General features: G+C 47.8%; 1 protein-coding gene across 3 annotated transcripts in view; it reads right to left on the minus strand.

Annotated features, from left to right (window-relative positions):
* The window catches only part of PC (pyruvate carboxylase), a 102309-nt gene extending 80806 nt beyond the window's left edge, over positions 1-21503 (minus strand). The window contains exons 1-2 of one of the 3 annotated variants that reach the window (XM_043581731.1): positions 21397-21503; positions 16885-16921 (exon numbers count right to left, since the gene is read on the minus strand). The gene's annotated coding sequence lies outside the window, so the exon portion shown is untranslated. The other 2 variants (XM_043581733.1, XM_043581732.1) reach the window with 2 other exon arrangements.
* Positions 21504-24182: the final 2679 nt, after the last annotated feature.

The following is a 24182-nucleotide window of genomic DNA, read 5'->3' on the forward strand; positions in this document are numbered from 1 at the left end:
TCCACATGGATGAATTACGAACACAATGCCAAGCGAAACAGGGGTCTACAGTGTGACTCCATGTCTATCATGTTCAAAAACATTCTTTAGTTATGCCTAAATTATGCAGAGATTGATCACAGGTGGTAAAACTACTGAAAAAAAAAATCAAGAGAATGACTATTACAAAAGAATAGCTGTGAGGGTACGGCTCTTTAACTGGGGTGGGAGGGTCAGGCTTACATGTGTGGTCCTAACCTTTTCATTCCCTAACCTGGGGGATAGAAACATAGAAGTTCATTATTTTGTTTTAATGTATGTGTGTGGCTGTATGTTCTAAATACTTCTTCTGCGGGGGCGCCTGAGTGGCTCAGTCAGTTAAGCGAATGACTGTCGATTTCTGCTCAGGTCATGATCTCAGGGTTTGTGAGATCAAGCTCCACATCAGGCTCTGCGCGGACAGTGCAGTCTGCTTAGGATTCTCTCTGCCCCTTCCCTGCTCAAGCACACACACACACACGCACACACTCTCAACATAAATAAATAAACTTTAAAAAAGTTCCTCTTCTGTGTGCTATATTTTGTAGTAAGCATATAGCAAAAAAAGAAAAAGAAAAAAAAACTACTATGGAATTTACACAGTTATTAAAGAGTGAAGCAGGGACATCTGTACTGACTTGGGAGGATCTCAAAGGCAAACCGATACATAAAAAGGGCACGGAGCAGAGAGAGAGTACACGAGGAAAAACAAATAGAAATAGATTTATATTTTAAATGGACACATCATCTCTAAAAGGACAGACAAGATACTTCAACCAGAAGTGGCTTCTAGGGAGTGGAATCAGAGGCAAGTATTACTTAGCTGAAATACATTCTTTTTTTAAGTTAAACTTAATCCTTCGGTTTACCACTTGGTCTCCTGTTACAAGGCTCTATTAGGTCCATGTGTAGGGCTTCCAAGGCCTTGGCCTCACTGGTGGCTGTTCCACCAGACCTCAGTTTTCAGGGTGGAAGGCACTCCATCATCCCAAAGATTTCACTGTGAGGGGATGCCACCCCGTCCAAACCCAGAATCCCACAAAGACCCTGTGTTATTGTAATTTAATAAGAAATGTGAATTTGGTCTTTATTCTATGTTTCTGGCAACAAAGGTTCTAAAACCCTTGGCATTTCCTGAGTGATAGGGGTGCAAGGAGAGTCTTTTGTTATTCACAATAAGCCCTTTTCAACCACACCAGTCTATGCTAATGAGAACTCTCACTGGGCACCCAGATAGTTTTCAGGAGGAGGCTGGTTGCCAGAGTAACCAATGGTGAGATTCGAGGGTTGGAACTTTCAGCCCCACCCCTGGGCCTCAGGAAGGGGAGGCTAGAGATGGGAGTCAATCACGAATGTTCAATCGTGTCTACGTAACGGAACCTCCATGAACACCCTAAACAGCAGAGTTCAGAGAGCTGATTGGTTGGTGAATCCACCTGTGTGCAGGGAGGGAGGCATCCCCCCAACTCCAATGGGACACAAGTTCCTGTGCTCAGGATCCTTCTGGACTTTACCCAAAGTACCCTTTCACCGGGATGTTCACTTGTATCCTTTATAACAAATCAGTAAACACACATAAAGTGACTCCCTGAGTTCTGTGAGCCATTAGAGCAAATTATCAAGCCCAAGGAGGCGGTCATGGGAAGCCCCTACTTACAGCTAGTTGGTCAGAAGTACAGGTGGCCATGTGGGACTTGTGACTGGCATCTGAATTGGAGGTAGTCTTGTACGACTGAGCCCTTAACCCACCGGGTCGCCACTAACTCCAGGTGGCTAGTGTCAGAACTGAATTAAATTGTAGGATGCCCGGGTGGTATCAGAGTCAGAAAATTGGTGTTAGGAAAAATACCACACATTTAGTCTCTAAAATGTTGTGGGTAAAAAAACACCATCAAAGATCCTTGGATGGGAACCCATCAGTGACTGGACCCTCGGGCTTACTTTGTTTGGCTTGCTGATCTGGGACAAAAATCTCAGAGGCAGTGACTGGGACCAGAAATCTGCTAGGGCTGGCTGTCTTTGCCCTCTGCCCTGGATAGGCCCTTCATTTGCCTCCTGGAGAAAAAACAAAACAAAAAAACAAAACTCTTTAAGCTGTGTTGTCTCCAGTAGGAGAAGTGAGCTTATGAGGGAGTAGAAACTGACTCAGAGTTTAAAAACGAGAGAGGCCAGCTATAGGACTAGACTCAGATCTTCACTTAGAAGGTAAAGTATACCATCCCCTCACTCATGACCAGCCTCAGTGTACTTACTTTCCCTCTCCTCAGCAGGCGCCCCCGTCTGTTCTGCTCATCAAATGCCATTCCAAAGCCCCAGCCACACGAAGCATGAAAATGCAAGCACCAGTAAAACCTTAGTTTGGGAGCATAATCTGTTCTGGAAGCATGCTTGTAATCCAAGGCACTTGTATATCAAAGCGAATTTCAAGAACCATTCACTCGGTTGTGATCATGTGACATCCAGCACAACACTACTCGTAAGACACGGCTCATTTTTATCAGGTTATAATTTATTAGCAACGTCTGCTCGTCTTGCGGAACACTCGCAGAACAAGTTACTCGTAATCCAAGGTTTTACTTAGAGTTGGAAGAAAGAAAGAAGCCAGAGTTACAAATGCATACGCTCCGTGTGCTAGGAAGACCTCGCCCTCCAAAATGCCTCCCACACCATGCGCCTAAACAATGCAAAGAACAGAAACGCCCAAATTTAACCTCTGCAGATGCACTGTCTTGTGTAGAGTAAGTGCCGGCACTGGCAGGCAGTTTCAGCTCCCACCTGTCCTGCCCTGGACGTAAAGGGAAAGCGAGAACTACCTGGAAGCCATTTCTCTCACGATGAGCCCTGCCAGCCCACCTAACGGAGCAGCAAGGGGTTCTGGCAGGCTCACCGCACGGACTACATGCTGGTCTCTCATCCGGACACCGGACACCGTCGGTGGCTGCCGACCTAAGATCGGGGGAGAAGGGAAGGCCCGAAGAGGCAACAGCTGGGGAGATGCAGCTCAGGAATTAGGACTCTGCTTGATCTCCCTCTGGACAGTTTCCTCCAGGTACATTCTCAGGACTAGCTGCCCTGGTCTCGAGCAAACTTAATTTTCTCAGGAAATTGTGAGTTGGGCATCCCGTTCCAATTCCCCGCTTCCGTGCCTGTCCAATTTGTCTCTTGAGCTTGAAAATCCCAGCCCTGCATCTCAGGGCAGAGGCAGAGTGGAAAATGGGAGCTCTCCAAGTCCTCTCTCCACCCCACCCATGGCAACTTTCTTCTGTGATACGTCGTGTTTGCCTCTTCCTGCCCCTAGTCTGCATGTGCATCAGGATGTCCGAGCTGCAACAACTGCCTCTCAGAGCTGGTTTCCCACGCTGGGTCTCGCCTCTCCCCAGCCCGGTCAGCGGGCCCACCGGCCCACTACTTCCGGAAGAGTTTTTCAAAACCCCATTCACCTGTGGGTGGTCGCCGGCTCCGGCATCTCAGAGGTTCCTCACGGTCTCAGACCCCAGCAGGCGGCTGGGCATTCACAGAACGAATCCCCCCAACAGCAACCATTGTCTCAACAGGACTGCCTAAGCGCAGGGTCCTGTGGGTTCAGCAGTGAACACAGCAGACACAAATCTCCACCCTGGCAGGGTGGCCATCATCTTCCCCCTACCAGCGAGGCTGGGGCATCGTCCTTCCCAATACCTGGCTTTTCTCATCATCACCTCTCTCCATATGCCACCACTTGAATGCTGTCCTCTCCTCTCCACTGGCCCAAATATGGCCCCTTGTTTCAGGGCCAGCTCTCCCAAGAAGTCCTTCCCGAGTGGCCACCCACCTGACACAGTGCCCTCCGCTCACAGGCCCTCGGGCTCCTGTGCTCTACTGTCTGCAATGTGTTCCCTTGTTGACGTGGTTTGAAGTGTTGGGGTTCGGAGCCGAATGGTCAAGAAAGAGTTCTTGAGATGTCTTTGGTGCAAAAAGGTGGTTTTATTAAAGCACGGGAGCAGGGGGCGGAAAGAGCTGCGCTGCAGCTGTGAAGGGTGACTGACTACATACTGGGGAGCTGGGGGAGGTAAAGAGAAGGGGAAGTTTCCAAAGGGCTCTGAGAAGACTCACAGAATCCTGCAGGCCTAGCTACTGTCAGGCTAAGGTTGGTTTTGTCCCCTTAGGCATTAACATTAAGAGGGCTGCGAGGAACAGTCAGACTGCCGGTCTCAAGTATTTGTCACTGGGCTGTAGGCAATAAGGTCACGTTGTAACTGTTGTCCACCAACCATCAGCACGGCCACCATGCTGATGGGCGCCACTTCACATAAGTGATTTTGTTTAATCCCTCCACAAGGGTTTTATCGTCCTTGTCTTACAGATGAGGAAACCAAGGCTCGAAGGGGCTCAGGAACCTGCCAAGAGTGACAGGGCTGGTAAAGGGCTAAACCCAAACTCCACTCCTGACTCCAGCCCTGCTCTCAGCCACTTCTCTGGTAACTGCCTGCATCCATTTTCGTGGTGAGCGTCACACATGGCACAGAATCAGCCTCAGGGAGCGGTGCCGTAACTGCTCCTCGTTAACAAGCACTGCTTGGGCGGGCATGGATTTTGCCCCGGCACAGGCACGCCCTCTCTCCCCAACCACAAGCTGCACCACCAAGGGCAAGGGCCGCGTCAGATCCTCCTGGAGCCCTACAGCATCCAGGAAAGAGCACACACACACAGTCAACGCCTGAGGAAGGAACAATCTCTTGGAATATCGCACGGTAATAGCTTTTGCCCTTCTTAAACCATTCAGTCAATTGTGAAATGCAGGATTAGGTCACGGGGAATTTACTCTGCCAAATAGTCAAACTGCCATTTAGGACGACGGGAAGTTAAAAAAAGGGAAGGGAAGGATGGCTCAGGTCAGTAAAAATACAAACAGCTGCTCTGCAACCAGCTGGAATAGAACAGTCAAAAGCCTGGAAGGCTGAGGAAATCCTAAGGTCTCACTGAAGTGGCCCTCGCCTCAGCCTTGGGCAACACGACAGAGAGGAGACCTTGCCCAAGTGACAACAAATGGCTCTGATGGCAGAAGCTGCAAATGGAAGAGATGAAATAGGAAAGACAGAGTTTCAGGGTGATCCCTTCAGCCATGCGCACCGGGACACAGCCACAGCACATTCTAATCCCCTGTGGAAAAGCAGGAGGAACTCGAAGCCAGAATTCAGGTGCCACTTTCAGAGCTTGCCTCTGCCTCTTAACTGGAAGAGCTGGTTGATCACTGAACCCCTCTAACCTCTGATCTGTCATCCATAAATTGTGAAACCACGACCTTAACCAGTGCCAATACGAACTGCCTCATGAAATGATGAAGCTATAAAGTGCTCTCCACACGTAAGGACGATTACCAACAACAGAAACAACAGAACGTCAGTAGGTGGCTCCATGGTGTCTGAGAACATGCTGGTTGGGATTGGACCCCAATTTGAAACCTTGATGGCTACCAGGCAGGAGAGAGGCTGTCACTATTAGATTATAGCAGCCATTCTATTTTTCTTGAGGCAAAACTTTCTTTTTTTTCTGTATGGTTAAGTCCATTCTGCTATCCCCAAGCATTCAATAAAATTTTGTGAAATGTCTGGTAATAGTTCTTAAAAGCTGTACTTCGAGAAGTTATTAAACTGGTCAGTCTGCATGTTTAAGGCAAAATGGTACGAGCAGAGGAGCAATAGCCCTGAGACAGGAGAGAGAACAAGGTGCCATGCAGGAAGAGTGGACAGACAGCTGGTCAAGGAAGTAAGCAACCCAGGTAGATTTCATTCAACGAATATTCTGGGGGGCCTACTCTGTAGGTTCTAGGCTTGGTCAAACATACAAGCACTCCTTAGGTATTTCTAGAAACACTTGGGGAGGGAAACTCAGTAAAAGACTTCCTGAAGGTCAAGTGTGAAAAGACCTTGACTAATTGTTATTTAGGGACTAAAGTGACAGGCTGTCCTTGAGACAAAGTCAGAGCTATCTCAGAGTCAAAGGTCAAATACATTAAAGGTTTGCCTCATTCATGTTCATCCCACTTCCTCCATGGTTTTCAGGGAGAAATGAGTTCTTAATCTTATCAAAGATCCCTTTTTTTGTGATGAGTTAACTAGCTGCTTTCAAGATTCTTTGATTATGATATGCCAAGGTGGGGCTCTCTTTTGAGTTTTCCTATTTGGAGTTCATTGAGCTTCTTGGGTACACAAATTACTTTTCATCCAATTTGGGAAGTTTTTGGCCATTATTTCTTCAAATATTCATCCTGCTCCTTTCTCTTCAGCCTCTCCTGCTAGAACTCCCATTATGTACATGTTGTTTAAAAGAAACCCACAGGGGCGCCTGGCTACTGGCTTAGTGGGTAGACCATGGGACTCTTGATCTTGGGGTTGTGAGTTCAAGCCCCATGTTGGGCCTAGAACTTACTTTAAAAAGAAAGAAAAGAAAGGGGCACCCAGGTGGCTCAGCCGGTTAAGCATGTGAATTCGGCTCGAGTCATGATCTCACCAGTCAGGAGTTCAAGCCCCACATTGGGCTCTGTGCTGACAGTGTGGAGCTTGCTTAGGATTCTTTCCCCATCCCCTCTCTGCCCCTTCCCCACTAGCATTCTATCTCTATCTCAAAATAAAAAAATATACACGTTAAAGAAAAGGAAAAAGAAAAGAAAGGCACAAGCTCAAAGTGGAGTCACTTGCCCCCAGGACAGCAAACCTAGACTTAATTTTTCAGTTTCAACTTCTCTAGGAGTGGAATCTTAAACCAATTGACCTGGAATTTTCTGGTAAGCACCAAAGACTTAATCGTCACAGGGGCCTTTTTAAGCCCAGAAGAAAATAAGGTAATCCATCTAAACATGTTGGAGAAGTATAGAAAGTACACCAAAGATGGCTGATGGGGCTAAAACAAATTCTGGTCTCTAGCTTAGAGACCCCTCCTCCATGTGCTTCTTTCTTTGTTTGCTGCTCACATGGAAACCCCCACAGATATGGAGGCTGACAACTATCAATTACCTGCCCCACTTGGCATTTGGGGTTCAGATCTTTGGCCACCGGTGTTAAATAAATCTCCAATCCACCAAGATCTTCGAGTGCTAGGTTTTTCACCTTTTCAGCCTGGTTCCATAACAGTAAGACCCCCTGCTCCTCCCCCTAGGGGAAAGTGACCTTGTCTGGAACAACCCTTTCTTTTCTTTTGCTAATAACTCCTTGCCTCCCACTCCTTCCAGTAAACACCTTCCTGTAAATACCTGGTACAACTCCTCCCAGCTCCTCTACTTACTACCTGGGATGCTGAATCGTTTAAGAAAGCCAATCAGATCTTCAAATTTACCATGCCTGAATTTCTGTTGTCTAATAATGTTGACAGGCTAGGTGGTGTCCTACAGGCTTCTGAGGCTCTGCTCATCTTCAATTTTGTTTCCTTCTGCTCCTCAGACTGGGTAATTCTCAATTGACCTATCTTCTTCAAGCTCATGGATTCTTTCTTCTGCCTGCTCAATTCTGCTAGTGACTTTTTCATTTCAGTTATTAGATTTTTCAACTCCAGAATTTCTTTTTGGGTTTTTTGGTTTTTTTTTTTGTAATTTCTATCATCTCCATTTGCTAAGGCACTGTTCTCACACTTTAGTTCTTCAGACATATTTTAACATGGTTGATTTAAACTCTTAAAAAGTATAACATATGAGCTTCCTTAGGGACAATTTTTTTTTTTTTTAATCTTGGGAAGAGCTGAGGGGAGGGAGACACAGAATCCAAAGCAGGCTCCAGGCCCTGAGCTGTCAGCACAGAGCCTGACATGGGGCTCAAACTCAAAAACCGTGAGATCATGACCTCAGCTGAAGTCGGACGCCTAATCGACTGAGCCACCCAGGTGCCCCAGGGACAGTTTTTTTAAATGTTTACTTATTTTTGAGAGAGAGAGAGCACACAAGGGGAAGGGCAGAGAGAAAAAGAGAGACAGAGGATCCAAAGCAGGCTCTGGATGCAGAACCTGAGGTGAGGCTTGAACTCACAAACTGCCAGATCATGACCTGGGCCAAAGTCAGATGCTAAACGAACTGAGCCACCCAGATGCCCCATTTAGGAAGAGTTCCTATCGACAGCTTTTCCTGTGTATGTGCCACTCTTTCTTCCTTGTTTGCATGACTCCTCGCTTCTGTTGAAAATAAGATTTGGTTGCCACAAAAACACGCAGATCAATGGAACAGAACAGAGAACCCAGAAATGGACCCACAAACGTATGGCCAACTAATCTTTGACAAAGCAGGAAAGAATATCCAATGGAATAAAGACAAGTCTCTTCAGCAAACGGTGCTGGGAAAACTGGACAGCAACATGCAGAAAAATGAATCTGGACCACTTTCTTAAACCATACACAAAAATAAACTTTCTTAAACCATACACAAAAATGGATAAAAGACCTAAATGTAAGACAGGAAGCCATCAAAATCCTCAAGGAGAAAGCAGATGAAAACTTCTTTGATCTTGGCCGCAGCAACTTCTTACTCAACACGTCTCCGGAGGCAAGGGAAACAAAAGCAAAAATGAACTACTGGGACCTCATCAAAATAAAAAGCTTCTGCACAGCGAAGGAAACAATCAGCAAAACTAAAAGGCAATCGACAGAACAGGAGAAGATATGTGCTGACGACATATCAGATAAAGGGTTGGTATCCAAAATCTATAAAGAACTTATCAAACTCAACACCCAAAAAACAAATAATCCAGAGAAGAAATGGGCAAAAGACATGAATAGACACTTCTCCAAAGAAGACATCCAGATGGCCAACCGACACATGGAAAAATGCTCAACATCACTCATCATCAGGGAAAGACAAATCAAAACCACAATGAGATACCACCTCGCACCTGTCAGAATGGCTAACATTAACAACTCAGGCAACAACAGATGTTGGCAAGGATGCAGAGAGAGAGGATCTCTTTTGCACTGCTGGTGGGAATGCAAACTGGTGCAGCCACTCTGGAAAACAGTATGGAGATTCCTCAAAAAATTAAAAATAGAACTACCCCACAACCCAGAAATTACACTACTAGGTTTTTTTTCCAAGGGATACAGGTATGCTGTTTCGAAGGGACACTTGCACCCCAATGTATAGCAGCACTATCGACAACAGCCAAAGTATGGAAAGAGCCCAAATGTCCATCGACGGATGAATGGATAAAGAAGATGTGGTATGTGTATGTGTGTGTATACACACACACACACACACACACACACACACACACACACACACATACACAGTGGAGTATTACTCGGCAATCAAAAAGAATGAAATCTTGCCATTTGCAACTACATGGATGGAACCGGAGGATATTATGCTAAGCGAAATTAATCAGTCAGAGGAAGACAAATATCATATGACTTCACTCATATGAGGACTTTAAGATACAGAACAAATGAAAATAAGGGAAGGGAAACAAAAATAATATAAAAACAGGGAAGGGGACAAAACAGGGAGGGGGACTCTTAAATATGGAGAACAGAACATTACTGGAGGGGTTGTGGGAGGGGGGAGGGGCTAAATGGGGCACTAAGGAATCTACTCCTGAAATCACTGTTGCACTATATGCTAACTAACTTGGATGTAAATTAAAAAAAAAAAAAATTTTTTTAAAGAAAGAAAAGAAGATTTGGCCATTTCTCTTGAATAAATGTTCCTTCAACTGATGCAAGCCTTTGAGTTCTGAAAAAGATGATTTTTGACACTTTTTGCCAGTTTTTTCATTTCTTTATGGAGGAGCACCTTTTAAGAAACGTCTTTCTTCCACTATTCCCCAGAATCTATATCTTGTGCGGTATTTAGAAAGAGGCTTTCAGGAGTGCCTGGGTGGTTCAGTCAAGCGTCTGACTCTTGATTTCGGCTCAGGTTCTCACAGTTCGTGGGTTCGAGCCCCATGTCAGGCTCTGTGTTGCCAGAGGGAGCCTACTTGGGATACTCTCTCCCTCTCTCAAAATAAACACAGAAAGAAAGAAACAGAGAGAGAGAAAGACAGACAGACAGAAAGACAGAAAGAAAGAAAAAGAGGTTTTTATCCCCCTCCAAACAATTTTTTGGAGAACAGGGGTAAGAGAGAGGAACTCTGATACTTAAACACCATGTCCCTCATTTTGAGCCCTAAATATATTATAAATTATGCCCTTCTCTATTTTTTTTAAGACTGATCATTCAAAATTAAAAGACACAGCCAAACAAAAAGTTGTAAACATGTAATTTTGTAGTCCCAGCATCCGGGAAAAAAATATTGGCACAGCATTCCAAAATAACCAAAAAGGAGATGTTACGTGTTCTGCTTTATACCTTTCTCAAGAAAAAGCATCGTGGCTCTTGTTCTGGAATAACAAATTGAGAGCAATAGTTTGATTACAGTACATGGGCTATTTTTACAGCTGCACTGTATGACAGTGAACAGACAGCATGTGAGGCAATACTTTTTTGATGTACATTTTGGTGGTTTCCCATTTTATTTCTTTTTTAACATTTTATTTCTCAGTAAGCTCTACACCCAACATGGGGCTCAAACTCACAACGCCAGCATCAAGAGTCACAAGCTCTATGGGCTGAGCCAGCCAGACACCTCAGCTTCCCATTTTCTGCTGTAAAACTGCCGATCTGAACAGCCTAGATTGTACGCTTGCCCTGTCACACTTTAGGTTATATTTCTAGAACTGACATTGCTGTGTCTAATTTTCCCCCGCCATTTAATGCCCTGCCCTGTGTGGGCCACATTTTCCTCTCTCCGAATGAAGACTGTGTCACTCAGTGATGTCACTGCCGTCATTAATAGACTCTCATATGCTGTTTATTACCAGACAGTGCTGCTTCACCACCTGAAGGGGGAACTCAGAGCCAAAGGTAGAGAGAGACTGTATTTCAAACTGCAGAGCAGGAATCTAAGACAGTCCCCCCATTCAAATTTGTTTTTCTTGGAACCCCACAGACCTTCACTCTTACCCATATGGGGCGACATCAGCATCGGCCATCGCAGGAGAGGCGAGGCTCGTTAATAATTTTCAACCAGGTGCCACTGGCCACCCACATTTCCTGAGGCCACACCCAGTGACTCAAGTCCACCACATCCACGTATCATCTAACACTGAATCTGTAAGAATTTGATAGTGGGGCACCTGGGTGGCTCAGTCGGTTAAGGTCGTGACTCTTGGTTTCGGCTCAGGTCATGATCTCACGGTTCATGAGTTCAAGCCCCACATCGGGCTCTCTGCTGTCAGTGCAGAGCCCACTTTGGATCCTCTATCCGCCCCCCTCTCTGCCCCTCCCCTGTTCTCTCTCTCCCTCTCAAAAATAAATAAACATTAAAACAAATCATTTAAAAGTAAGAATTTGATGGTAACGGCCCCTCCAAAGACATTGCTAGCTCTTCACTGAAAGGTCAGGGAGAAGCAAGAGTTCTCACCATTTCCAGATAGGTGAGCTGAAGGAAAAGGAAAAGGCAGGCATTGGTTTTGGTGCCAGAATCTCTTGGTAACCAAGCCTGACCAGAAACCACCAGTACTCTTAAGTACCAGACTTCTTTTCTCTTCATTTGAGGTGATGTAAGAACCTGGGGGGGGGGGGGGGGGGGGGGGATGCCAGACCTAGACTCAGAAGACTAGCACTGCAGGATCAGTGGCCGGATTTTACAGCCACCTGATCAGACAAAGCCTCGGAAGATACACAGAATCTCAGTTCCACCTATTTTGTACTTTAATCCCACCTATTTTGTGCCCATAGTGCGTGAGAAATGAGGCCTTAAATAGGCTAATTGAATCTAGTGATCCAGTCACATGTTAAAGGCAGCCTGGGTAGAAGAGTACACAGGTTCCATGGGAAGACTAGGCTAATGTGATGCTTGAATCTGGGGCACATGGGCTGTGAGGCCATCCCCAAATATTTGGGGGCAAAACGGCAACGAACTGGGCTCTGCCTAGCAGTTGGACTCAGAGGCAAAGATCTAGCTTCATCCTGGCCAGGAATCTCTTGAATTTTAAAGAAATGTCATCTGGTTGAGAACGAAACTCCTAAAGTTGTTTAGTTAAGCAATTTACTGTAGTTTGCAATCATAGCATTGTTTCTTGAGGTAAAATTCTTTAATTCCAGCAAGATAAAGCATTAAGAATAAACATGCTAAGGGGTGCCTGGGTGGCTCAGTCAGTTAGGCGTCTGACTTCGGCTAGGTCATGATCTCACAGCTCATGAGTTCGAGCCCCGCGCCAGGCTCTGTGCGAAGAGCTCGGAACCTGGAGCCTACTTCGGATTCTGTGTTTCCCTCTCTCTCTGCCCCACCCCTGCTTGCTCTCTGTCTCTCAAAACTGAGTAAGCATTAAAAAATTTTTTTTAGGGGCGCCTGGGTGGCGCAGTCGGTTAAGCGTCCGACTTCAGCCAGGTCACGATCTCGCTGTCCGTGAGTTCGAGCCCCGCGTCAGTCTCTGGGCTGATGGCTCGGAGCCTGGAGCCTGTTTCCGATTCTGTGTCTCCCTCTCTCTCTGCCCCTCCCCCGTTCATGCTCTGTCTCTCTCTGTCCCAAAAATAAATAAAAACGTTGAAAAAAAAAATTTTTTTTTTAAAAAGAATAAACATGCTAAGACAATAAAAACTATAGTTATCATTTTGTGTTAAGAAATCTGTGTCTATCTGTTCTTTTATATACTTAATTCCAGGGAATTTAGTCTGTTCAGAATAACAAGGCAGTCTCAAGATTCCAATTAAAATATGCAACTGAGTAATTGGTTTTAAAATCAGATGTGATTTTAGGTAGGAATTTTATTAAGTTTAAAATCAGTATGCCAGATGATAAAGAAGCTCAAAGATGCTCAGCATCATTAGTAACCAAGGAAATTCACAATGAAACCATAAGACACCAACACATCTTTCAGAATGGCTAAAATTCAACAGACTGACCATATCCAACGTTGGTGAGGATGTGGACAGACCGGAACTCTCACATGCTGCTGTTGGAAAAGATGGTGTGGCCACTTTGGAAGAAGGCTGGGTAGTTTAAGTTAAACATACACCTGCCCTATGATCTAGACACTCACTCCTCTACTTATGCCCGAGACAAAAGGAGATATATGTCCACATTCATTCGTTCACAGCAGTTTCATTCAGAACCACCAAAACCTAGAAACAACTGAAATGCCCAAAGACAGGCAAATGGACAAACAAACGGTGGGGTACCCACATAACAGAAAACTACTCTGAAACAAAAGGGAAAGTACCGATGGATGACACAACATGGACAGATCTCAGAATAATTATGCGAGTAAAAGAAGCCAGACAAAAAAGGACACATGCTATATGACTCCACTCACATAAAATTCCAAAAAATGCAAACTAATCTACAGTGACAGAAAGCAGTTCAGTGATTACTAGGGATGGGGAGCAGGGTTGTGGGGGGGAGGAATTATCAAGGGACACGCGGACACTTTCGGAGGTGATGGATATGTTCACTGTCTTAACTGTTACCTTACAGTTATACAAGTGAATACATACGTGAAAACGTACGTATCACACACTGAACATGTGCAATTTATTATGTTAAAAAGACCTCGATAAAGTAAATAGCTTCAAATGGTAAAACATAAAACAGTATAAGGATGTTTAAGAAAAGATAGCAGTCAGTTTAATTTATTAGATTTACAGGAATTATTAAAGCATGTTTGTTAAACAAAACAACTGGAAGTAATAAAACAAAGAAAGTTGAATGTAATTTATAAATTTAATTTACAATTTTCAAACGAGTTAAGGTTGCAAATGAAATCAAGTATTAATCAAAAGGTCCCTACAAACTGATTGTTAAGATTTTCTAGAATCATAAATAGAACAGAAAGATCTGTAGACTACACTTAAAAGCTAAATTGAAAAGACTAGGGGCACATAGGTGTCTCAGTTCGTTAAGAGCCTGACTTCAGCTCAGGTCATGATCTTGTAGTTCATGAGTTCAAGCCCCATATCAAGCTCTGTGCTGACAGCTCAGAGCCTGGAGCCTGCTTTGGATTCTGTGTCTCCCTCTCTCTCTGCCCATCCTCCACTCATGCTCTGTCTCTCAAAAATTAACATTAAAAAAAAATTTTTTTTTTAAGTTAAAAGGAAAAGACTAGCTCTTAGGATGCCTGACTGGCTGGGGTCACGGGTTTAAGACCCACACTGGGTGCACAGATTACTTAAATAAATATATAAACATTAAAAATAAATAAGTAAATAAATTTTAAAATAACAAAACACTAGCTCTCACAGGAAGAAGCTGTTTTGAGTTTGTAACTTTGACAAATTGAAAATCAATTTTTTTAAATGTTTTTATTTATTTTTTTGAAGGAGAGAGAGAGAGAGAGCACATGAGCGGGGTTGGAGCAGAGAGAGAGGGAGATATAGAATTTGAAGCAGGCTCCAGGCTCTAAGCTGTCAGCACAGAGCCCGATGCGGGGCTCGAGCTCACGAACTGTGAGATCATGACCTGAGCCGAAGTCAGATGCTCAACCGGCAGAGCAACCCAGGCGCCCTCAATTTTTTTTCAACCAAAGTAACTTCCAAATAATCTTTGCATTACACAAAAGCCCAGGGGTAGGGAAGGGATGTGGCATCAGAAGCCACACCCAGGCATTCCAGTCACCTGAAACTCACCAAGTCACTTAGTCTCTCTGAACTTCAGTTTCCCCATCCGTAAGAGAGGAATCCAGAAAAAACACTTATGATTAATGATTTCATATTAATAAAACAGCACTCGGAGAAGCATACAGTGATGTGCAAATACAACAGATAAGCATCATGACATCACTCCGTGAGTAACTGCGCCTTTCCTAGACCCTGGCGGACCAGTGACAGACATGGGAAAGGTGACACACATATCCTCAGAGACTAACATGACTCAGCACAGCCAGATCACGGAATTTTCCCTAAGGCCTCAGCCAGGGATGGAGGTCTTTTGGGAGGGGAGCTGCCACACGTGGAATGTGGCCCCACTGCACGCACAACTGGTGGAAATGTACTTGGAGCCTTCTTGGATACACGACCCACCCTTTCTCTGACCTGCAGGCCGATCAGGATAAGGAGCGAAGTGACACAGCAATTAGGGGGTGCTAGGGTGGCTTCAGTTACACCTCTGGCATACTGCTTTAAAAAACAAAAACAAAAAAACTGCATCTCTCTCCCTCCAGGATCACCAAGGAGACAGCAAAGGAGGAGGGCAGTGTGGCAACCTTCCATGGCAGCCTTCGTTCCCATAACTAAGCAAAAACTCCGGGGAATCAGCAGGGACTTACAGATGAAGTGCCAGACAAGCCTTAACAAATTAGATGACCTGGTACGAGGCAGCCCTTCTTGGCAATAATTTTCCCTTGCTACTGACAGATTTGGGGGAAGACATACAAGAAAAGAGGATACTCTTTATAAAGGAGGGGTAAGGTCAGAATCTTGGATTCTGCTGATCAGCTTTCTCTGGGCCCCAATTTCTCAGCTCCCTAAGACAGGTGGTTTGGGGCCCTCACCCAGCTCTCCCACTTCTCCTTACAGGGATGCAAGTAAGAGCAAGAACATGCAACTCTATCAACCAAGAGGAAGATGAGGGCAAGCAGAGAGAACAGGGCAGGGAAACCGGGTGGAGGGCAGAGTCTATCAAAAGTCCAGAGCCCTTTTCACTACATACCCATCGCCTTTACTCCCGTGACTTTCATGTGATGAGAAGGTGTTGTTGTTGTTTTTAAGTACACTCCATGCCCAACGTGGGTTTGAACGCATAACCTTGAGATCAAGAGTCACATGCTCTACAGACTGAGCCAAACAGGCGCCCCCACTCCACCCACTTTTCAAAGCAAACACAATCCTAGAGTGGAAATGGCCACATCCAGTCCAAGACTTAGGACAAGAGAGGATTGTGGGAACATCTCAGAAAGCAGAACATTTCCCGGGTCATGAAGGGTTATCTGAGAAAAGTCCCTACACAATGGGTGGAAACCCAAGAAAAATCCCTACACAAAGGAATCTGCACTCTGAGCACAGAACATGAGCTCTGGGGAAGGCTGTCCCTCAGCCACAAAGTCCCCAGGGCCACTGACTATGAAATGAGGATAGCAACTGGCCTACCTATGGATATAGGGAAGAGCAGCGTCATCAGTGTCTGAAATACAGGGAGAAGGCAAGACAGGCGAGGATCGCGCCTGGCTGGGACGTTCGTGTGGTCTAGCAGCGGGACATAGGACTGGATTATTAGGGGGATTGCGGCCTAGATGGCCTTGGCTTTAGGCCGAGGAGATGCACCCAGATCAGTGCATCAAGGGAAACCTGTGTGGGAGAAACAGTCGGTTACACAGGACAGTGCTGCCTGAGCACTAGGTGGGAGAAGGTCCGCCTTCACTCACCCCTTCGCCCCTTCATCATTGCGACTCCCCAAGAATGGGTGTCGTTGCCTGGAAACACACGTCAAGCATTTTTACAGCCAGCTGACAGAGTCACCTTCTGTGCCCAGCTCCACGCTTCCCTGAGTCCCCCACTGCCCAGCTGCCTGTTGTACCATTGACTCAGGGGGTCTTCTCCGAGGCTGCGTGCCCTAGACGTGCTTCTTGCGGTCCTGAGAAGCCTCACCACCTTCCCCTTGACCAGCTTCCCAAGCGACACCCTTCCAGAAGTAAGGCCTCCTGCCAAGGCTGCCGGCTACCAACTGGGGCCAGCGGGCAGCCAGATGTCACTTTCCTGTGTTACTTGAGAGAGAGAGATCAAGAACAGACAAGGACTGCTTATATTTTCCAAAACTTAGAGCTTGGCCTTTTTTATTTATTGAACTTGACAAGCGACATGCTGGGACTACTAAAATCTACACCTGCTCCTGAAGAAGACCCGCGCACATCCCATCGACCTGGCTTCAGGCACAGACTTACCCTCAGTGTTCTGTCAGCTCTCAGTGGCAGCTGCTATCTAAAGTAAAAGAAAAAAGAAGTGTTATCCTCCTTTCTCCAGGCACCCCCCCAGAGACCCTAGGGGTGGCAAGAACATAGATTTGTAACCCAGAGAACTACTGCTTCGCTTCCATCCCAGGCGGCCGGGGGTGGGGAGTGGAGGGGAACGAGACAGCACAGGGCTGACAGCACCCTGGCTCTCATCCAACTGTCTGGGCCCCACCTTGGCTGCTTGGCCGCTTGGCCACCCGTTCCCATAACCACTCAAAGCCTGTTTCCTCATCTGTGAAATGGGAATAATAACATCCAGCTCACAGGGTTTCCCAAGGAGGGAACACGCACCAAAGCACTGGCACCAAGCCTGTACAAAGGATGCTCTCAGACATCAGCCAACGTGCTTAGTAAGAAGCATTTAAGTAAAACCCTTTTCTGGCACCTGCAACACAAGAATAAGAAGTTCTAGAAACTTTTGTCGTATCTGACATGATTCCTCTTCCTGCCCACCTCCATCCAGCCCCAGGCCCAATTTCTCTGCAGAGCTGTCTCGAATCCTTCAGGAGCTACCTCCCCTTTGGATTCTCTGAGCCTGGTTCCTATCTCACTAAGCAACCTGACACTAATTAAGAACTGACCTGAGAGCTGATAGGTCTGCTATTTCCCTATTTCCTCAGACCTTTTCTTGCAGAGATAACACATCCACACACGAGAGCAAGAGCACACCCCCCTGTTTAGGCCCACGGAAGCCCATGGCTTTCAGAGTTTACAGACCACTTGTTTTTGGAAGGCCACACCTGTCAGTCAGCTGTAGCCACCGGTCAGTAAAGAGCAAAATGGAGACACAGGTCGCAAGCGATCAAATGGACTGAATCCATGTTCTAAGGAGCTCAGTTGCCCTGATAGATTATGTCAAGGCTAAAAATGAATGTTTGGGGCATTCAAATCAATAAAATATTTATCGAGCACATACCTTACATGAGGCAGCCTGCCAGAAGGCACAGGCTCTGTTCCCAAAAGGCCAAGAAGCAAGTTGTTGAGGGCTAGCTCACAGAGGATGAAAAGAGGAGAATACGCGGGAGGGAGCCAACTGGGGACTCTGAGCCTGGCAGCCTGGGGCAGACCTGCAAATGAGGACCTAACAGTACCTTTGCTGTCGGGTTGCTATGATGACCAAATGCCATAATACATGTGGGGGGCTAGTAGGTCCCCTGCCACCATACAGTAAGATCTCAATAAAGGTTGGCTTTTGTGATTAATAACAAGAAGTCATTTATCATCGTTATTATGAAAAGAGACAGCCCACATCCAACTGAATAGATTTAGGAGTATATTGGGAATAATGCAGCAAAGCCTGAGTCTTGAAGAATAATTTCATTTTGACAGGACAAGGTAAGAGGCAAAACCCTGCAGGAAACGTCACCAAGGAACAAGAGTGGAGGAAGGACACTAGGACACAGGTCCGGGATGACGGCAAGCAGTCTCAGATGAGGGCTGAGGCAGAAGACGGTACCTTTGGTGTCAAACGGAAGAAAAAGGCCAAGAGATGGGATCGCATCTTTGTATTCAGTAGGTGAGAGGAAATGGTTCTTTTTGTCATTTCCCAAAGTCCGCTGTCATGCCCTACTCCTTTGGCAGTTTGGCAACGTCCCCACAACTGAGACTACAGGCAGCAGGGGCAAAGGGACCAAGGGATGGTCAGCCAGGCCCAGGTGAGGTTTCAGAGTATGCAGGCAAAATGGCCCACTTCTGCAAAAGATGTCTCTGGTGAGAAACTAGCCGCCAAGCAGGCACTCTCTCTGCAGAAAAGGAGTAGGGGCCCCTTCAGAAGAGGGTCAGATGCTGTTAGGAGGCAGCCAAAGAGAAGGCCCACACTAATCCTCGAGGAAAACGTTTACTTGGGTGAGGCATCCAACTTACGCGGGAGAGTGCGAGCCACAGATCTGCGCGGTCTGGGGCCTGCCAGGCCTTCCTCCCAGATTCACTGCCCAACGACAGTGGCTCCCAAACGTGACTCTTTCCTGGCTGCCCAACTTCCACCCTTCCTTCCTTACTGGTTTCCAATTTGAGCCATTTCCAGTAATTCACCTGAAACATGTGTCAACAGCACTGACAGGGTACAAGGCAGAAGGACACAGAAAACTGCAACTTGGAATGACCCTGGTCTGAGGTCCACCCTGCTAACGTCTCAGGACCACTATAAGCCGTGTTGGGAGGGCTGGCCCCTAGCACAGCACCCGGGGTACTGGAGTGCCGGCAGTGAGACAAGGAAAAAAACTAGGAGCGGGACAAAAAAAAGGGGGGGGGGGAGTGGGGCAAGCAGCCTGTATTGCTACATCAAAGGCAGCAGGAGTGCAAGACTATAGCCACCGGGGCAAACCTCCCTGAAGGGTGATCTTGGAGGTGAGAACTGGCACAGATAGGGTCCATCAAGCTGGAGCAGGCTTCGGGAGAGAGAACTAGAAATAAGGCACAGAGGGGACTTTGGGACAAATTGTGGAAATTCTGGCCAGCAACCTAATTCAATTCAACAAACAGATATTGAGCAACTATTTTGAACAAAGCCCCTTCCAACAGGGCAGCGCAGCCACTGAGAAACACAGGATGCTTGCCCACAAGATGCTCCCTGGAACACAGACACAACCTGTAGCTCGGGCCGGCTGCTGGGCCCTGGGAGCCCTACCCAGCACCTTTGGAACCCAATCTCCCTTCTGACTTTTCTGCACCTTAGCAAGTGCCCTCACCTTGTTACATCTCTTGGAGAGGCCTCTTCTGAGTGACCGACCAAATTTCTACTCAACTGGGAAGTGCTATTCCCCCCACATTCCTCAGCCTTTCTCTTGCAAGTTCTCATGGCTGAAAACTCACCTCTCCTCCATAACGAAACCTGGACGGCTCAAATCCAATCACTGCTTCTTCACTGCGGGCTCCAGTGGAATTGAAGGAGGCTCATGACTCACCTCCTCCTATAAAACCTTCCCCATTCCAGCCCCAGCCAGCCCATTTCTCCTCTCCCTGGCCTCAGTGTGCGGTTTGCCCTGATTTGTGGGCCTTTACTGAACTTCCTCTTGCACATCCCCCTAGGGGCCATATCTCACCCACACCAGGCTCTCTACAAACATCTGTTGCAATGCTGACCCGCTGCTTAGATGGTTTCTTTTTCTTTCCCCAGTTTGCAACAGTCCTACAGCAAGGATTAACCTCATCCCCTAAATCTTCCCTCGGTGTTCATTCTAGGGCTCCCAGCATGGGAGCTGAGCAAAAGAACGCGATGGAGAGCTCCATGGAGAGCTCGAGAGTCAGGATGAAGAAAGGGCAGACAAAAGCTGTCCCTGAGAGTAACTAGAAATGCTGAGCACATCCACCCCACCCTAAGTGTCTGCATCCTAGGCAGGGGAAGGGTGGCAGGGCTGCAAAGCAAAGACTTCTAGGTAAAGACTCTAGCGGCTCTCATCGTGATCTGGCATTAAATACCGGCACTTCTTGGGGCCTCAGTTTTCTCGGCTGCAGAATGGGGACAATGAACCCTGGCCTGCTTACCACACACCATGAACAATCCGATTTTTAAGACTTTCAAAGCTGGGAACCTAGGGACTTGGCCTAACCCCCGCATTCGTGAGATGAGGAAAGAGTTCGCCAGAGGTGAAACAACTCTCTCAAAAGTACACAAAGCAAGTCCCACTGAAAAGAACCTGTATGGCAGGTCCTCAAAGCCAGGGCTCCGGATTCCAAGCCCGGGAGGGCACTTCCCGGACCTCCTGCTGCTCCTCACCGCCCCCGGCAGGCTGGCGTACTTTGTAAACTGCAGAAAGCTGTAGAATAACGGGCTGAGGCCAGCCCCACCTCCTCCTCGCTGAGCAGCCTCGGGCGAATTACGGCTTCACATCTGAAACTAAGTGGAACCGAGAATGCCCGACACGGTTATCAGGAGACTCCCTACAGGAGGCGGAGCGCAGGCACCTGGGACACGGAAAACCCCCGCCTCGCAAGCCCCGGCTTTCTTCAGAACTGAACTTCCAGTATGCTGGGGAAAACTTGGCCTCCGGATCCTGCCGGACTGGGGCTCGAACCCTCAGGGACCTCGCGGGAGGCGTTTGGAACTGCGTGCGTCAGTTTCTACATCTGCAAAATGGGCCCGAGGACCAGAACGAGGGCCCCGGCGGCCGCCAGGGACCCGGGGCGGAGGAGGCCTGGCTGCGCCCGCGCCGACGAAGACTGGAGGGGAGGCGGGACGGGGTCCGGAGGAAGAGTCCCCGGAGCGAGCGTGCGGGCGGGGGCGGACCCACGCCAGCCGTGCCCGCTGGAGGGGGAGGGGAGGGGCGGCGCACGTCGCGTCGCGCAAAGCCCGCCGCCGTCTCCTCCAGCCGTCACTAGTGGAGCTCGCACCGCCTTGGCGCGCACGACCCTTACATAAGCGTCCCCCGCGGCGGCGCTGGCGCACGCCCACCTGGTCCGACCCGCCGCGAGCAGAGGAAGGTGCGCAGCGCTGCCGGCACTCACCTCCTCGCCTCCGCCGCAAGTCGTCGCCACCGTCTCTACCGCCGCTGCCTCCACTGACAGGGAACAGCTGCGGTCTCCGCGCAACCGAACTTGCTGCAGTCCTGGCCCCGCCTTACAGACTTCCTATTGGCTCAGGCAGCCCAACCCCTCCTGTTATTGGACAAGACTTCCCGTCACTCACCGCTCCCGGCTCAGGACTCCTCCCTACCCTCCGCCTACCCGTCACGTTTAAGCCTTGGCGCCCCACGTCAGCCCCGCCCCTCGCGTCGCTGGCGGGCCCCTGGATTGGTGAGGAAGCTGGGAGAGCCCGCCCCTGGCGCACTGCCTCCTACTCCCTTGTCTTTAGAGCCCCACGTGAGCCCCACGGCCGGGGCCTCCGCCCGCAATAGGCGGAAGTAACGGGGCTCCGGCACGCTGTGATTGGCTGTCGGCGGGGGTGGGGACGTGCGATTCATTCACCCGAGTAGCACGTGTCTCCCAAAGCCGCAAGCATAACAGATCGCACCGGGACTCCGGGATCCAGGCTAGACACAGATACACGCGGGCGGGTGGGGAAGAGGGCGGAGGAAAAGTGTTTGCAAAGGGCAGGAAGAAGGAGATGGCAGTTGTGCCACACGAATGTGAATGATTGTGTCCCTTAGCTGCGGGGGGGTGGGGGGGGAGGCGGGTGATGGGCAGGAGTCCGTCGCCGTCGCTGTGTGACCTTGGACAAGCAACCTCACCACTGTGAGCCTCAGTTTTTCAATCTGCAAACCGAGGCCCCTTAGGACCTAGAAGGTTTAGAGGTCTCCGTTAAACAGAAATCTTCGTAAACTGGGCTCTGTGCCAACCAGCGGATATGGGAGTGACCAAAATTAACAGAAAGGTCTGCTTTACCGTGAGGGAAAAGACAGACGATAAAAAACAAAATACAGGGTACATCAGATGGTAATTAGGCCATGGAGAAAAAATAACCTGCTTCCAGACAGTTGGGAGAATCAAGGACAATGAGAACTTCATCCTGTTAACTAGAAGTTGCTTATTGAGCATCGAGAGATATGACAACTTCATTCTCTTCTCTGACTGTTGTATCTGTTAGGTTTGTCTCTTCAACTTTCTTGTCCTTCCTTCCACCTGTGTGGCTGAACTTCAACACGGGTCAGTCCAACACAGTGGTTTTAGTAGCAGAACAAGGATTAAAATCCCAGTTATCCAGATTCACATATTCATTCAATTAACAATTCATTTGATTGTACACCTACTATCGGCCTAGTGCTATGCCAGGAAAAAGTGGTTGGACTTTAGATAGACACTGAGTCCCTATTACTCTTCTAGTATGCCTACCTTGTGATTTCAACATTTTCTGCCTGTATCTTACCTCCCCTGCTGTGTACGTGTAAGATACGGCCCCCTGTATCCCTCAGGAAAGGCAAGGCCCTGCTCTAGAGCTGGCTATGCTAAAGGCACTGTGATGCATCAGCTCAGTGCTGGCTGGTCCTTGTGACCCTGTGGGTCTGGAGCAAAGGGTGAGTGGTTCCAACCAGGTTCAGGTGATTACCTTGTCAATACCACCAGGTAGCAATCTGAACAAAAAAACTGACAACTAGAAAATGGACTGCTGTGAGGAGCGTCTGGGTGACTCAGTGAGTAAGCATCCAACTTTGGCTCAGGTCATGATCTCACGGTTCATGGATTCAGGCCCCGAGTCGGGCTCTGCACTTACAGCTTAGGGCCTGGGGCCTGCTCGCTCTCTCTCTCTCTCTCTCTCTCTCTCAAATAAATAAACATTTTTTTTTTTTAAGTAGGAGAAAGAAAGAAAATGGACTGCTGTGAACGAAAAAAGCATGGGTTTTGAAAAGTTAGCTCAAGCATGTAAATTATCTAGCTGGGGCACCTGGCTAGCTCAGTCAGAATTATTGATCTCAAGGTTGTGAGTTCAAGCCCTATGTTGGGCCGTTGGGCGTGGAACCAACCTAAAAAATAATAATAGGGGCACCTGGGTGGCTCAGTTGGTTAAGCAGCCGACTTTGGCTTAGGTTATGATCCCGCAGTTCATGGGTTCGAGCCCCCCATCAGGCTCTGTGCTGACAGCTCAGAGCCTGAAGCCTGCTTCTTACCTGTGTCTCCCTCTCTCTCTGCCCCTCCCCCATTCATGCTGTGTCTCTGTCTCTCGAAAATGAATAAATGTTAAAAAAAATCAGTAATAATAAATAAATTATCTAGTTCAGGGCACCCAGGTGGCTCAGTCTGTTAAGTGGCTGACTTCGGCTCAGGTCATGATCTCACAGTTTGTGAGTTGGAGCCCAGCATCAGTCTCTGTGCTGACAGCTCAGAGCCTGGGGCCTGCTTCAGATTCTGTGTCCCCCTCTCTCTCTGCTCCTCCCCTGCTCACACACTCTCTCTCTCTCCTTCGAAAATAAATAAGCATTTAAAAAAAATTATCTAGTTCAAGTGAGATTAGGAAACAAGACACCTCTCCAGACTTGGTCCTACCATGAGATTGAGTTCCCAGGACAGCAAAGTTGGAAGGGTTATCTCCATCCCAGATAGAGAAAACTGCCCAGGCAAAAGCCTGGGTAGAGAGCCTCACGTGGCTAGAAAAACCATTTCTCTGTGGGGGCTTCTGTAACACTAGCAATGGAATCTCCTTAGGACAGGGTGCTTGCCTGTGGGAAGCAGATTCTTGAGCCCCACTGCACGGTTCTTAATGCATATTAGTCACCAACTCAGGGGACTTAGAATGACCACAGAATACTTGGGCACATTTCTGGGGAATGCGATCCCTGCATTGCACTGCTAGTTTAAGA

This window comes from Prionailurus bengalensis, chromosome D1 (genome assembly GCF_016509475.1).
Source record: "Prionailurus bengalensis isolate Pbe53 chromosome D1, Fcat_Pben_1.1_paternal_pri, whole genome shotgun sequence".
Lineage (NCBI taxonomy): Eukaryota > Metazoa > Chordata > Mammalia > Carnivora > Felidae > Prionailurus > Prionailurus bengalensis.